The sequence below is a fragment of the Sorex araneus genome, chromosome X (genome assembly GCF_027595985.1).
Source record: "Sorex araneus isolate mSorAra2 chromosome X, mSorAra2.pri, whole genome shotgun sequence".
Classification (NCBI taxonomy): Eukaryota; Metazoa; Chordata; class Mammalia; order Eulipotyphla; family Soricidae; genus Sorex; species Sorex araneus.
In genome coordinates this window covers 48329432-48345580 of record NC_073313.1, presented here as the reverse complement: position 1 = coordinate 48345580, position 16149 = coordinate 48329432, and the positions used below count along the sequence as shown (strand labels likewise).

The 16149-nt window shown below is 40.5% G+C and overlaps 1 pseudogene; it reads right to left on the bottom strand.

The window, feature by feature from the left end:
- Positions 1-3447: 3447 nt before the first annotated feature.
- Positions 3448-3587, bottom strand: LOC129400304 (U2 spliceosomal RNA; annotated as a pseudogene).
- Positions 3588-16149: the final 12562 nt, after the last annotated feature.

Below are 16149 nucleotides of genomic sequence, written 5' to 3'. Positions count from 1 at the left end.
CAAAAAATTAATTATTAAGACTAGCATAATAACTGAGTTTAGCAAGATTGTGTGGTACAAGGTCAATACACAAAAAATTTATACTTCTCTATATTTGACCTGAACACCTGAAGAATCTGCCACAATACTTGTCAATACACTGGCTCAGATCTTCCCATGCTACATGTCTGAAAGCAAGGTTCTGTCCCAATGTAGAGCCAGCAGGATCGTCCTGTTGTACAAGAAGGGAGATATCCACTATCACCCCCATCTGCCTGTTCTCTGTCGTCTACAAATTGTTTACTCGAATCATCCTGAATAGGATTGGCAAAACATTAGACGAAGGACAACCATTCAAGCAAGCTGGGTTCTGAAAAGGATTCAGCACGATCAACCATATCCACAGGGTGACCAGACTCATTCAAGTTTCATGAGAGTTCAAGATGCCGCTCTATCTAACATTCATTGACTTAAAGATAGCCTTCCATTCTGTTGAAACTGAAGTAGTCATTGAATCCCTAGCCAAACAGGGCATTCAAACTCAGTACATCAGGATCCTCTGTGAGCTGTATTACAGATTCACCACCAGGATCTCACCATTCTACAAGGAAGTGACCATCGATGTAGAGAGGGGTTTGGCAGGGCAACACCATTTCACCGAAACTCTTCAATGCCACCCTCGTATACTCATGGGATGACTGGAATGAGAAGGAATGGGAGTGAAGATAGACGGTTGGCAACTACACCAGTCTCTGCTTCACTGATGACATTGTTCTAATAACACCAACCATTAGCCAAGTGGCACAAATGCTGACCAACTTCAAACGTGAATGTGGAAAGGTCGAACTACAGCTGAATCTCATGAAGACAATGCTCATGAGAAATGGACTAGTTCCTGACATTCCATTTGCTCTCAACGGAACAAACATCTATGAATGTAGCAGTTATTTGTACCTAGGTCGATGAACAACCTGGCACCTGAGCTACTCCGGAGGAAGAGAGCGGCATAGAACGCCTTCAAGAGCATCAAAGAAGTTGTTAAGAAGACGAAGAACCTCTGGTTCTGGGCACTGTTTTTGACTCCACTATTCTTCCTACACTAACATACGCCTCAGAGACCTAGGCCCTACAAAAGCTATTCGGGTATTCCAAAGAGGAATCGAAAGAGCTATGCTTGGAATATCATGTTTCACTCAAGTGAGAGAAGGAATCCGAAGTTCTGACCTCTGTCGACGATCAAGAATCAGGGACGCTGTCTCGTTTGCCAAGGCATCAAAAGTCAGATAGGCCAAACATGTAATGCAATTTGGAGATGACTGCTGGTCCTATCTTGGCATTAAAATCACTGACAATGATCTTGTAGAAGGTATGGTCTTCTTTATAAAACTTCTCCAGCTCCATGTAGAACTTCTCAATTTCTTCTTCATCATAGGTGGATGTTGGTGCATAGACAATGAAGATAGAAACTGCCGGCAGTGAGCCACATCTATTCAAGTGTAATCGTCCGATTCGGGTTGTTAGGCATTCGAATGAATCAATGCTCATGGCCAAGTTCGTGTTGATCAGGATACTGACACCACCGACGCCTCTGTTGTCTCATGTTCCGAGGAACAGTTCTTCTCCAGTGTCGAAAATGGCATGATGTAATTGATGCCTTCTCGTTTCCGTCAGACCAATGATGTCCTACTTGAGCTTCTGTGCTTGCACCACTAGGTCCTCGATGGATGCTTCTGATGCCAGCATATGTGCGTTGAAAGTACAGACAGTCATTTTAGTCTTTCTTCGTTTTGTCAGTCTAGTTCGTCCCTGAGATTTTTTCAGCCTCTTCTTGCTCATCCTTCTTAACGTTGCTGTATTGGGGGCTCTTTTGGTATCAGGTAAATGAGGCCCATTGTTGTTACTGTTTTTGGCATATCGGATATGCCACGGGTAGCTTGCCAGGCTCTGCCGTGTGGGCGGGGTACTCTCGGTAGCTTGCCAGGCTCTCCGAGAGGGATGGAGGCTTTTGGGGCAGCCTCCAATCACCCTTACAGGGGTTCCCATGGTTCATACCATATTTGAAGCTCATCAAATATGGTGCGAAAATTATGGAAAATGGGTACTATGTGTCCTATGCACGGTCCAGAAAGCAGCCTGGAGCATGGCAGTGGCTGGGTAGTGAAGGTAGTGGTCTGCCGGTGAGGTATTTATTTGAGTCCAATAGGGTGGGGCGTCTGGGTTTGATCCCTGGAGCGCCGAGATTGGAGGAGGCAGATAGAGGATGTTGTTTCTGGGTCTTTTTGAGCCGGGAGTCTAAGTTCGCAAAATTCTGCTTTACCTGTTCCTGTGGGGCTTCACACTTGAGTGAGGTTTGGCCCAAGTGTCCGGAAAGTGGCCTGGAGAGTGGCGGTGGCTGGGTAGTGGAGTATTAAGTGGCAATATCACTTAATATTATCTTTATAAATTATGGCATTTAAAGTAGAACTTACTAATTTTTTAAATTGAGGTCACTATAAACTGTTTCTTTTACTAATTTTGATGACTGTTACTTAAATGAAAATAAAAATAGATAAATGTTATTAAAGTTAATTGTATTATGTGCATATAAATTTGGAACTAAAGTATAAAAGTATGAAAGTTTAATTTAAAGTAGAAAATTAGAAATAAAACTATATATTTTTGAAAAGTGATTAAAATCTTTCAAAAACTTGAATAAAAATATCTCATCAGGTATATTTTTTCAAACTCCAGGAAAAAAATTAACCTCACAAAGATTGCTTAAAAGTAAATTGCATCACTGAAAGCAAAATGACAGTCTCCTAATTTTCATGTAGTTATAATAAAAATCTAAATCTAGGTTAGGAGCATCTTAAATTATGCTTTCAGAAAAATATAAGGATACAATAAACCTAATCAGACCATAATGTGGGAATTCATTCACAGAATGGATTTATGATTTAAATTTTTGGCATCTATTTAGATTTGAATTCAGAATCCCTTCCTACTCCACCCTGAAGCTCCATCCCCATCCTAGGACTAACAGGAACAAAAGGATTTAGGACAAAATCTATTCATTTGAGATGGGGGAAGGAGGACTTTTCTACCTTCAGGAACAACAACATATTTATGTTTGACCCAATTATTGCATTATGGTTTAATGAAGATTTCTTTTGAAAGATAATCCAAACTTTATGAAGAAGTTTATGTTAAAACTTTATGTAACCCATTGACAATTGTACTGCAGTTATGTAAGACAATGTCCGTTTTATAAATACCCTCTGAAGTATTTAGTAGTAAAGAGATATACCAAAATTAAGGTCAAGGTAACATCAACTATGATAAATAAGCTTAGAGAGACATGTACACAAACATACACAGATGATGATAGAAACAAGCAGGGCAATAAGTAAACTAATTTACTTTTCTGAGGTAAAAGATTCTTAAGTTTGAAATTGTACAATACAAGGATACTCTCCCCATAGACTGTCTAAATCATATATGTTTCCATAGATAGATAGATAGATAAATAGGTGACTTTTTATAATCAGTGATATAAGCCTGCTGTAAAAAATTAAAATTTAGCTCTTTCTATCCTACACTTGATCTTAGCCAAAAGGCCGAGAAGTGATTGGCTCTTTCTAATTCAGAGAGTGAAGTCCCACTGTATTTAAAAAGGCACTTGAAATATCTTATATAGCGTTTTGGTTCAGGATAGAAGTAAACATATTTTATTTAGAGGCTTTTGAGGATAGGAGGAAGGGATAAGAAAGGTAAAGAGAGGTAAGAGTAACACATTCAAGAGAGAACACAGGCTTCTCTAAGGGTGGAGGAAGCCCCTACATATAACTGAGCTTTAAACACAAAAGTATGAAAGTACACATCTCAAGAGGGGAGATGCGGGTGACACATGTGCTCGGCCACATGGGCGCAAGCAGCACATGGGCTCAGGCAGCATATGCGCCTGGTTCAGGATAGAAAGAGCCAAATTTTAATTTCCATGAAGTCCCATGGAACTCAGGTAATGCAGAACTTTGTGATCTTGGACTCTGGGCTCAATGGGACCTGGGAGCAGAGATCCTCTGCCTGCTTCCCCCAGTCTCTGGCCACCCAGGGGTCACACCCATAAGCCACCTCCTACCAGTGCCAGATAATTTCATCGGCCACCCTCCAGAACTCATGACTGCTTCTCCCGGAAGGGAGCATAAATTGAGGCTCCCATAACCATACCACCAGACTCTGCACCAGAGGCTCTTTCCACTTGGGACACCTCAGAGTGGGGAGGGTGAGAGCCATCCCCACCCCAAGGGATCTAGCCCCAGCAGCTGACCTCCACTACCCAACCGCCGCCACTCTCCAGGCCACTTTCCATATGCTCGAGCCAAGCCTCACGCACGAATGAACATATTCCTGGACCACACAGCCGGAAAGCAGCCATGTGACACATCATAAGACACTTCTTACCCATTTTCCAAAAATCACAGAGGGAAGTATATATATATATATATATATATATATATATATATATATATATATATATATATATACCTCTCAGAGAGCCCGGCCCGCACGGCAGATCCTGGCAAGCTCCCTGTGGCGTATTCGGTATACCAAAAACAGTAACAATAACAGGTCTTATTCCCCTAATGCTGAAAGAGCCTCCAATCATTGGGAAAGACTAGTAAAAAGAGGCTGCTAAAATCTCAGGGCTGGGATGAATGAAGACATCACTAGCGCCCACTTGAGTAAATTGATGAACAATGGGATGACAGTGTCAGTGATACAGTGCTTTCTAATACAGAGCCTCCACATATTAAGTCTTCACAAAGAAGACACTACAGTTACTAAAGCTGAAAACAAAATTCTTTTCTTTGAATAAGTAAAGTTGAACAAATATTTTGTTAGAAATAACCTTGGAGTTGTCTATGTATATAGCCAAATACCTTCATTAAATTGATTGCCCTCGACCCTCAAGCAAGAAAAGAATGAGAAAATAAGGTGGATAGATCATACTTGTTTAAGAACCATCAAATGATAATTTTTTGTTTATTGTTTTTTGGGTCACAACAGGGGTGATCAAAACTTACTCCTGGATCTGTGCTCAGGGATCATTCCTGGTGGGATTCAGGGGATCATATGGGATGCCAGGAATCAAAACTAGATTGACCATGTGCACATCAAACACCCTGTACTATCATTCTGCCCCCCAAGATGAATCTTTAGATTAAAATTTCAAATTCAGAAGAGAGAGGTTTAAAAAGGGTCACAGTAGAGACCAAAATATGAGAACGTATTACTGTCACTGTCATCCCATTGCTCATTGATTTGCTCGTACGTCTCCATCTTGAGACTTGTTGTTCCTGTTTTTTGCATATTGAATACACCACGGGTAGCTTGCCAGGCTCTGCTGTGCAGGTGAGATACTCTGAGTAGCTTGCCGGGCTCACCGAGAGGGGCAGAGGAATCGAAACGGGGTCAGCCGCCTGCAAGGCAAATGCCCTACCACTGTGCTATCGTTCCAGTCCGTGAGAACATATGGAAATAATACTAATTTTAAAAATCATCATTGCTAGAATCAGTCTTGAATTTTAGGTCCACTATAGAGTAGAAACATTTTTGTGTAACACAGGAAGAAGGATGTGGCAATCACATAGCTCTTGCTATGAAAAAAAGTGACGAAACATGGGGTAAATATATGATTATATATAAGTTCAATGGGGGAAATTAGCCCAAATTTCGGTACATTTTCTTTATTTGTAAAGGGCAAGGTAGGGTGCAGGGTATATGGTACAGCAGGTAGGGCATTTGTCTTGAACATAGTTGACATGGGTTCAATCTCCTGCACTACCAGGAATAATTCCTTAGTGCAAAGCCAGGAGTAAACCCTGAGCACTGCCAGGTGTGGCCCACAAAAGAAAAAAAACAAAAAAAGGGCAGAAAGAATTTTCCTATACATTGTTTGAACTGGATCCTTAAATAGTGTGACTTAATTTATTCATTTATTTATTTCTTGATGGTATTTTCTTTAAAATATTCTTAACTTACTTGTCCCTAAAATTTCCCTTTTGCCATTTAAGAAAGACATTCACAAACAAGTTCAGGAGATTAGAATGTAGACATCTTTGGTCCATATTCTTCCTACTACAGCAATATTGGAAGAAATCTTTTAGAAACTGTAATTACTTTAAACTACTTTTTAACATGAATATCATTATTTGTTGGTCGAAGAGAAGCTTTTAGGGAATAGAGTTGGGCTACTCCTGGCCTCTACTAAGGAGTCACTCCTGGTAGTACTTCTGGGACCATATGCCATACCAGGAAATCATCGGGGGCCAGCCAGAAGCAAGAAAAGCTCTGGCCCTCAAAGAGAAATTTAGTTTTAAACTAGTTTTATTTTTAATGATTTTTGTTCTGGGGAAACACCAGGAGGTGCTCAAGAAATATTCCTCGATCTGTGCTCAGGAGTGATTTCTGGACGTGCTCATGGGACCATATGTGGTGTTTAGCTTCTAAAGCATTATTAAAAGTGAATTAAAAGTGAATTTCATTATCCATTCCATGACTAACAGCTTAATCTTGCTTTTAGATTAAGATGATCTGTAATTGTCAGGCTTTTGTGAAAGATTACTGAAGTTATTTTGAAATTCTTACAGCAAAAATCAATGCCAATTATTCTTCCAGATTTTAGCCAAATTTCTGTCATGTTACATTTCCAAATAATAGATTAAATGAATTGAAAACCTGCATCACTGATGAAGATACGGAGTATAATTTCTCTCTTTATGAAATCGTGGTGCTTTGATCCTGCAAATAATAATCTATAACATGTTTTCTTGAGATAGTGCTGACTTTCTGAGAAAAATCATTTGATTGGAAGGAAGCATTGAGTGGGTTTTATGCTGACAGTTAAAAAAATGTTCTAAGGGTCAAAGAGATAGTACAGAGCTTAAGATGCTTACCTTGCAAGCCAGCAGAGTCTGGTTTGATCCCTGGTACTACATACTGTTCGATTAACACCACCAGGAGTGATCCCTGAGCACAAATCCAAGAGCTCACTGCAGAGTGTGAGCCAAAAAGCAAACAAAGAGAAAAATAAAAATTATTTCTAGACTTCTTACATCAATTGACACTGACCACATTCCGAGGATTTTACTCTTCCAAGTATACTCACCACATATAAAAGAATTTTCTCAGTAGCATGGTTTTTAAAATATGTAAATTTCAACTAATAACACAAGAGGTCTAATGCTTACTTCTAAGTTCTTTTCACTAAAATCCATGACCAGGTCTAGTTAAAATAACTGTACATATTTAGATTTAATCTGTATCTTCATCTTTTTCCACTAACTGATCATACTGAGCTATATGGCATCACTAATTTTTAAAAACTATTACTTATCAGTGAAGAATTAGGAATTTTTATTTTCGGTCTGTTAGCACTCAGAGTTAATTCACATAACAGGGCTAGGGGCTGGAGCAAAAGCACAGAGAGTAAGGCATTTGCCTTGCACGCGACCAACCCGAGTTCGATTCCCAGCATCCCATATGATCCCCCGAGTACTTCCAGGAGTGATTTCTGAGTGTAGAACCAGGAGTAACCTCTGAGCATCACCTGGTGTGACACCCCCCAAAAATTCACATAACAGGGCTAGAAATACATTATATAGGGTGCTGGCCTTGCATGTGTTTAACCTGGGTTCAATTCCCAGCACCATATTTGGTCCCTCCAAGCACTGCCAGGGGTGACCCTTAAGCACAGAGTCAGTAGTAAGCCCTAGGCACGGTTGGGTGTGGCCCTAAAACAAAAAAGAAAATTAAGAATTCATATTACAATGTCTTCATTACTTATATATATATAAGTATATATATATGTGTGTGTGTGTCCACTTTCTAGTACAAAGCAAAGTGAAAACTTGAATATGACTATGAATTTTCCTTTGGGAAGAATTATTCCCATTTTCTTCCTATACAGGAGGATGTTTAGAATCTTTAATGGACATTAAATGTTGTTTAGAATGGACAAATAACTTGTAGGTTGAAGTTCATTCTGCTATATGACACTATCAAAGCTAGAAATTCTCACAATTTATATACACACCCCATTTCAAAATCAACAGATTGTCCTTTTGGCGCCGCTGCGGATCGAGCATGATGGAAGAGCCCAAAAGAGTGCCCTTGGAAGCCAAGCAGCCCACTGAACAAATTCCGGCATGGGAGCGGAGACCCCACGGCGGGCTGCAACAGTGGAAGCCGGGCATTCCCCAATTCTTTTAACCTCTCTCTCTCAACCCCTTCCTCCCGAGCACAGCACAGGGTCCACGGCTTTCTGAACGCAAAATGGAGACGCCGAGCCTCTCTCTAGGTTTCTCCATCTTATGAGCACCATAAAAGGGTAAAAGTTTGTAGTGATGTTATTTCTGGTTGTACTTTCCCTGGACTTTATACAGAAACCCAAAACCGCGCGGCCGCTGATGCTTAGATGACCTAATGTCATCTAAGCATCAGCAATATGTAATGGTTCCTTTTTAACGGGTCGGACTTTTGTGGGAGATCCTAACAAGAATAGTAAGGCTTTTGCTGAAATATTGAAGGCAATCAAAGTGGTAGCCATCTCTCTAGACTGAACTAAGCCATATCCCCATGCCGGCTGAGAAGAAATATCCTTCTTTCTCGGGAAGAAACGTGGCGTGGCGTCAACCATAGTGTGATGTCCATTAAGCAAACAGACCTGGTGGCGTGGGAATGGGATATAAGGGGAAAAATTATGTACATGGAACAGCGGGACGCTGGTGGAATCTCGAGCCGGAGCCGATTCCAGCGCAATACCTTTGGTTCCAGAAACTGCTTGCAGACACTCTACTAGACTATCAACTAAGCCAGAGCCCCACGCCGGCTGATGACGGGAAATAACCATCTTTTTCGGTTTTTTTCCCTTTGTCAGGCAGCGTGGCGATTGCTAAACAGGCGTGAACTCAGTGGCGCGGGGCAAGGGGGGAAAAAAAGAAAAGTTATGTAACAAACAGCTGGACTTAATATCTCTATATTCTTAGCAATGGAGAACTATCAAATGCTTCCTTGGCAATAGGACTGTCTTTTTCTCTTTGGGGGAAACCCCAGCAACAATAGTGAGTTATGTGTTGAAACATGGAATGTAATCAAGATAAAGCGTAAACGAAGTGAAACTTATCACTTACAAGGGCGGGGACTGGGGAGGTGGGAGGGGGCCGTAGGTAGACTGGGATGGTTGGTGATGGAATATGGGCACTGGTGAAGGGAAGGGTGTTTGAGTATTGTATAACTGACATAATCCTGAGAACTATGTAACCCTCCACATGGTGATTCAATAAAATTTAAAAAAATCAACAGATTATGTTAATTATTGAATACCTATAAAAGCTACTCTTTGGGCCAAAGAAATAGTATCTCAATTGGTTGATCAGCAGCAAAGCAGCCGCACAAAAGTGTTTGTTGCTAATCAACCAGAATCCGGAGGCCAACTAGACTACTTTTGGTTCCAGAAACTGCTTGCAGCCATGTCTCTAGACTGTGAATTAAGTCAAGCCCCACGCCGGCCGAGGACGGGAAATATCCTTCTTGCTCGTTTTTTTTTCCCTTGTCGGGCAGCAAGGTGTCAGCCATATTATGAGGACTATTAAACAGGCACAAACTTGGTGGCGCGGGAAGGAGGAAAAAAAAAGTTATGTACTTGAAACAGCGGAACTTCATATCTCTTCATTCTCAGCAATGGAAAACTATTATCAAATGCTTCCTTGGCAGTAGGGCTGTCTTTTATGGGGGGAAACTCCAACAACAATAGTGAGTTTTGTGTTGAAATATGGAATGTAATCAAGGTAAAGAGAAAATGAAGTGAAATTTATCAGTTACGCAGGCTGGGGTGGGGGTTCGGGGGGTGGGAGGTATACTGGGGTTTTTGGTGGTGGAATATGGGCACTGGTAAAGAGATGGGTGTTTGAGTATTGTATAACTGAGACATAAGCTGAGAACTTTGTAACTTTCCACATGGTAATTCAATAAAAAAAAGATGGATGTTGGAACACTGTATAAGTGAAACCCAATCATGAACAACTTTGTAGCTGTGAAAAAATAAAGACAATTGAATTAAAAAAATAAAAGAAAGAAAGAAAGAAAGAAAGAAAGGAAGGAAGGAAGGAAGGAAGGAAGGAAGAAAGAAAGAAAGAAAGAAAGAAAGAAAGAAAGAAAGAAAGAAAGAAAGAAAGAAAGAAAGAAAGAAAGAAAGAAAGAAAGAAAGAAAGAAAGAAAGAAAGAAAAAGAAATAGTATCTGAATTAATTCACTTAGCTTTCAAGCAGCCAACCTCAATTCAATCCGCAGCATCCCAATATGGTTCCAAGAGCACCACCAGGAGTGATTCCTGAGTTCAGAGCCTGAAATAATCTCTAAGCACTACTAGGTTTGGCCCAACACCTGTCACCATCAAAGTTACTTTTACTTGAACACTGGGATTTTTTTCCATTAGTCAGGTACTAACCATGCTAGAGCTGTAACAAGAGTAGGAATTTTCTCAGTGAAAACTTCAAAAGATGCAAGAGTGAGACTCTTTAACAAATAGCCAAGAATATTCCAGAAGACATGTTGTAAGAAACCAGAAATATCCAAATGGTATACTGAATATCAGAGCTAAAAGCAGTATAAACACAGGGCTAGGAGCTTAGAAAACAGTAAAAAACAGAAATGGGTAGAAAAGAAATAGCACATGGGGAGCTAAGACTTGTTACTGGAGCTACTATCGATAGTTTGGATTTACATCTATATAGTCAAGTATCATGCCTAGCATGTTGTCAAGCTACATCTCCATTTTCCTTTGTATATCTATTGTCTAAACTTATCTAGTTATATTTGAGCACATTTAGGCTATATTACCCAAGTTCCCTGGTTGCCTGGCTTCCAAATATATTTGGCTAACAGAGCCACAAGCAAGAAATCTAAAAGAACGAAATCAGAGTATTTGTATGTCCTAACTTCTACACTGTCAAGTAACAGTTTGATAATGGCTGAGTTCTGGAATCAATGGCTCCTGTCTGATGGCTCTTTCAAACAGCTCTGGTGCCACTAGTTCCTACATTTTTTCCTCCCACTTTATCTTTCAGGCCATTGGAGAGTAACATTCCCCACCCTTATTCCAAAGTGCTTCATCATCCAACGCTGGTTCTCATGTTCCATTTAGTAAACTTTCTTCAGAATTTCATTTGGATTTTCCTTCTCTTTCTTGTTGCTGATACCTCAAAATGAGAGTCAATTAACTGTATGTTTACTAGAATCAGAAAAAAAATTTCTGAAGTCTTTCTATCTTTTATGTAAGCATCTATTTTGTAATAAGTCACCCTTTTGTGTAAAGGCTTATAATTGAGGAAGAAAATGCTTTGTTGCTTCCTCTCCCCAGACCTATGGATAACTAATGTTCCACAAAGGTACTGAATACATGGAGTGGTATAGGATAACATGGGGTTTGTCCTTTTAACCTTGCTGCAGGGAACTTAGTTTACCTTAAAGCAATGTCCTTTCTGTATGGACACAGGAAGACAGTTAATGCTATGCTTTGTAACTTGGGAGCTGATTGACTCCAATATTTACTCATGGGCATCTGCTTTCTCGACTCAGTTGCCCTTAGTTCCTAACACCCCAAAATCAGGGTCCCGACGAGGGACGGAATGGACCCAGGGCAAGCTGTGAGCTACCCTGGCATCGAAATGGGCCAGGCCAAAGCACCACAATACTCAACTACAAGTTGAGAGCATGGTTATAGACAAATGCTATCATGATCCAAAAGTAACGACGAGACTAGGACCCTGCTGGGGTTAGGAAGACTAACCTGGCCTGAGGACTGTGGTCTGGAATATATAGTGAATGTCCTTAGGAAGAACCAAATTTAAGTTTATATCTCTTACTGTGCTCATACAGAATGACATTGCTAGAAATATTAGAAGTAAATTTACTATAACTATTTAAGCGGATTACTAGCTGAGTAAGGAAGAAAGAGACACACCCTTATTCGGATCCCACCCTTGAGAAGATCTCCTAGTAATCTCATCAAAATCTTTAGATGAGATTTTGTTAATCTCCTCGAGAAATGGTCATACCCTTCTTTGCTGATTTGTTAATGTTAAACCCACCTTTGTGTCATCACCTGATATAATTTGCTATATAAACTAAGACTGAGGGGCACTGAGGGAGACAGAAGAAAAAGACAGAGGGAGACAGAAGAAGAAGAAGACAGAAGAGACAGAGAAGAAGACACACGAGAGGACACAGAAGCAGAGACAGAGAGAGGTCGGAAGAGACCAGAGGAGAGACTACAGAGACAGAGACAGACAGAAGAGAGCACAGTGGCACACATAGAAGCAGAGCATAAGGAGGAGCCATCCTGATCTGGTCCTTACACAGTGGCTCAGGAACACCGGATGCGCGAGAGAGAGCTGCCCCGAGTGCCTGCGGACAACAGAACAGGACACAACATCATGTCTCCCCCTCCCCCTCCCGTGCACGCCGCCCTTGTGATTTTTTACAGAGTGGAACAAAGATAACCTCTTCAACGAATGTTGTTAAGAAAACTGAATAACCACATGTAAAATAAATTAAGCTGAATCCATTATTCACACCTTACACAGAAACCAATTCAAAGTGGATCAGATCAGAAACTATGAAATACAACGAGGAAAATATATATGGAACTAGCTAAGATTTGGAGCTTACATATATTTTCAATAATATGATTCCGTTGTCTAAGGAAAACAAAAATAGACAAATGGTATGGTATAAAATTTGAAAGTTTCTGCATGACAAAAAACTAAGACACCTGACTGTATGGGAGAAAACATTCACAGTCAACAAATCAGATAAAGTGCTGATATCCAAAATATGTAAAAAACTCACAAAGATCAACAAAAAAATCCAAAAATCCTTATCAAAAAATGGGGAGAGGGAATGTACAGACAGTTCTCTGAAGAAAATGAGTGGCCAGTAAGTGCATCAAAAATGCTCATCATCGGGGCTGGAGAGATAGCACAGCGGGTAGGGCGTTTGCCTTGCACGCGGCCGACCCGGGTTCAAATCCCAGCATCCCATATGGTCCCCTGAGCACGGCCAGGGGTAATTCCTGAGTGCAGAGCCAGGAGTAACCCCTGTGCATCGCCAGGTGTGACCCAAAAAGCCAAAAACAAAACAAAACAAAACAAAAATACTTATCATCACTTGTTATCAGGGAAATGAAAACCAAGATGATAATCATCGCACACCAGTGAGAATGGGACATATGAAAAAACTCTGAGAACAATCTGTGTTGGTGGGAATGTGGTGAACAAAGTATTCTGATTCATTGTTGTTTGTAATATTGTCTGTTAACACCATTACAGAAAAACGGTATGAAGATTTTTCAGGAAAAAAGACTAGAATTGTCATTAGATCCAGCAATTCTACTTTTTGGTATCTACCCCAAGGACAGAAAGGCACTCATTCAAAAGGACATGTACACATCATTATTCATTGCAGTTCTTTGTAAAATAGCTAGGATATGGAATCAATCCTGGTTGATGAGCATATAATGAAGGCAGATAACAAAGACAGATAAGTGGATAATGTCACTGTCACTGTCATCCCGTTGCTCATCGATTTGTTCGAGCGGCACCAGTAACGTTTCTCGTTGTGAGACTTATTGTTACTGTGTTTGGCATATCCAATACTCCACGGGTAGCTTGCCAGGCTCTGCCGCGCAGGCTCGATACTCTCGGTAGCTTGTCGGGCTCTCTAAGAGGGGTTAAGGGGCAGAGGAATTGAATTCAGGTTGGCTGCGTGAAAGGCGAACACCCAACCGCTGTCCTATCACTCCAGCCCCAAGTGGATAATGTAGTTATGGATATATACACAATAGAAAACTATGTAGCTGCAAGGAATGGTCAACTTTGATGGAACTGGAGGATATCATGTTAAGTAAAATAAGTCAGAAGAAGAACAAATACCAAATTATCTCACTTATTTGTGGTATATAGAATATAAGGACAAGGGAGTCAAGGTAGCAATGGTGGTATACCTAGAATAGCCTTGACCCTATATTATAGAAATGAGAAAGGATAGAGGGATTGAGAGTGGGTGGGTAAGAAGAGGTGGACAAGATTTAACAGGGATAGGGGTCAAAAACCTTTGACATATTGGTGGGGTAGAGATGAGGAATATGTATTTTTATAAACCACAGAGCCAGCATTGTAAGCAAAAGATCCAAGTTTAAAATAACCAAACATTAATGTATGCCTGTAAAGGAGAAAGGCTGGTGGGTAGGAGGGAATCTGGGGACATTGATGGAGGAAAGTTGACACTGGTGATGGGATTGACGTTGAAACATTGTATGCCTGAACGATTTTGAACATCCTTTAAAACATTTGTTCTGTGCTGTAAATCACCATTTTGTATAAGACTTGTAATTTTGGAAGAAAATTCTTTGTTTCTGCCTCTTAGTGACTTGTGATCTGCTAAGATGACAAGACTGAGTACACAAATTATTTTAACACCATGACAGATTTGCTATAGTGATAACTGCAATGGGAGGCTGGAACAATTACCCAAGTTCACTGGGGGATTTCAGGAAAATTCTCTATTGACAACATAGAAGAACTGGAATGATGGTTCATTATCTTCTTTTTGACTTTGTAACGACAAAGATCTCTTTTTCTCCCTCAGCAGACATTTCTTCAGTCCTACCTTTTAAAATTTAGTGTTCATTATATGTTTATCATGCAAATCCTTCCAAATTGGGGGTGGGGTTGTGTTGGGGGGCCATACTGATGGTGCTCAGGGCTAAACCCTGGCTCTACACTCAGGAATCACTTCTGGTGCTCAGGGGACCATATGCAGTGCCAAGGATCTCAAGCACTGCACCCTCTCGTAATGTTGCTTCAAACCCTCACATAAGTCCTTCCTGAATAAAGGTTTTTCATACTTCATATTCTTCAGAGCAGAAGAAAAATGAGGATTCAGGTAGAAGCTATATATGAAGAAAGTTATCATAGAATGAGTACTGAATGAGTGGGCAAAGAAAGGGGTAAAGGGGATGAGTTCAAGCAACATCCAAACTCAGCCTAATCCTACTGGAGTCTCTGAAGTGTAATTTGTGTCTCAGTTTGTTGAGTCTCTAAAGTGTAATTTGCATCTCAGTTTGTTTTCCTATGACAAGAGAGCTTTTATTGTTCTGTGCCAGTAAGTTATTGCTTATGTGGAGTGTGGGCAAAGGCATAGAGTGGGGAGAAACATCAAGCTTTCAGGGGGTCCAACAAAGCAGATCCAGTAGTACAAGGGTCTGTGAGGACAGATGGAGGAGTGAACAGTTAGGACAAAAACATTCAGAAACTAAGTGATGGGTCCATAGAACCCCTAAAGAGGCTAGAGGATCTGACCAGGGCACCGGATTCATCTGCTATAGCTCTTTTCTAGAGGCTCACTGCAATTGATTAACACACAAATAAGCAAAATGATAAGGTGAGCAAACAAGGGCAATTTTCTTCTTATGCACATTTTTAGTTGGGGGGTTGGCAGAAGTGCTTTTGGCAGCATTCAGAGTGCCTTGTATTTAAGATAACAAATGGTTTCCTAGGACACCGGATTTTCAGTGCTTTAGCACACAGATGGTCCAGAGTAACCTGAGAGAGCTCCTCACTCTCTCTGTATCTAAAATGTCACTCAAAGAATTCCCAGGTTAGCTGACTGAGGCAAAGTTAGTTTTGTTTGTTGGAGAGTGGCAAACCCTCTCAGGTGTGGTGTTCAGTGATTTTCCAGAAAGAGTGAGGCTGGAAATTTGGGAAGAAACAAGTCTCCACAAATAAGTTCTCACATTGTAGGGACTATGGAATAGGACAAGAGCTTCAACTTTGGACTATATTTCAGGCAGGGCAATAGCTTTTGTAGTTCGGAGTAAATTTCCTGAGATGCATTTCTGAGAAACACCATAGTTCTCTGGACTAGGAGAAAGTATGATCTTCTTCAAAGAGGTTCTTCATAATAGCTACTCTCTACCTTTCCTGGAACATTTGTCACAGATAACATTATCAGAATTGTGATTTTTTGTTCCCTATTCTCTAGAAAGCAGGGGAGGGAAATGATACTCGACATGAGTTTGAATTTTTTGTGTTGATGTGAATTCAGTTGATGTGAGATAAATTTCCATTGAACA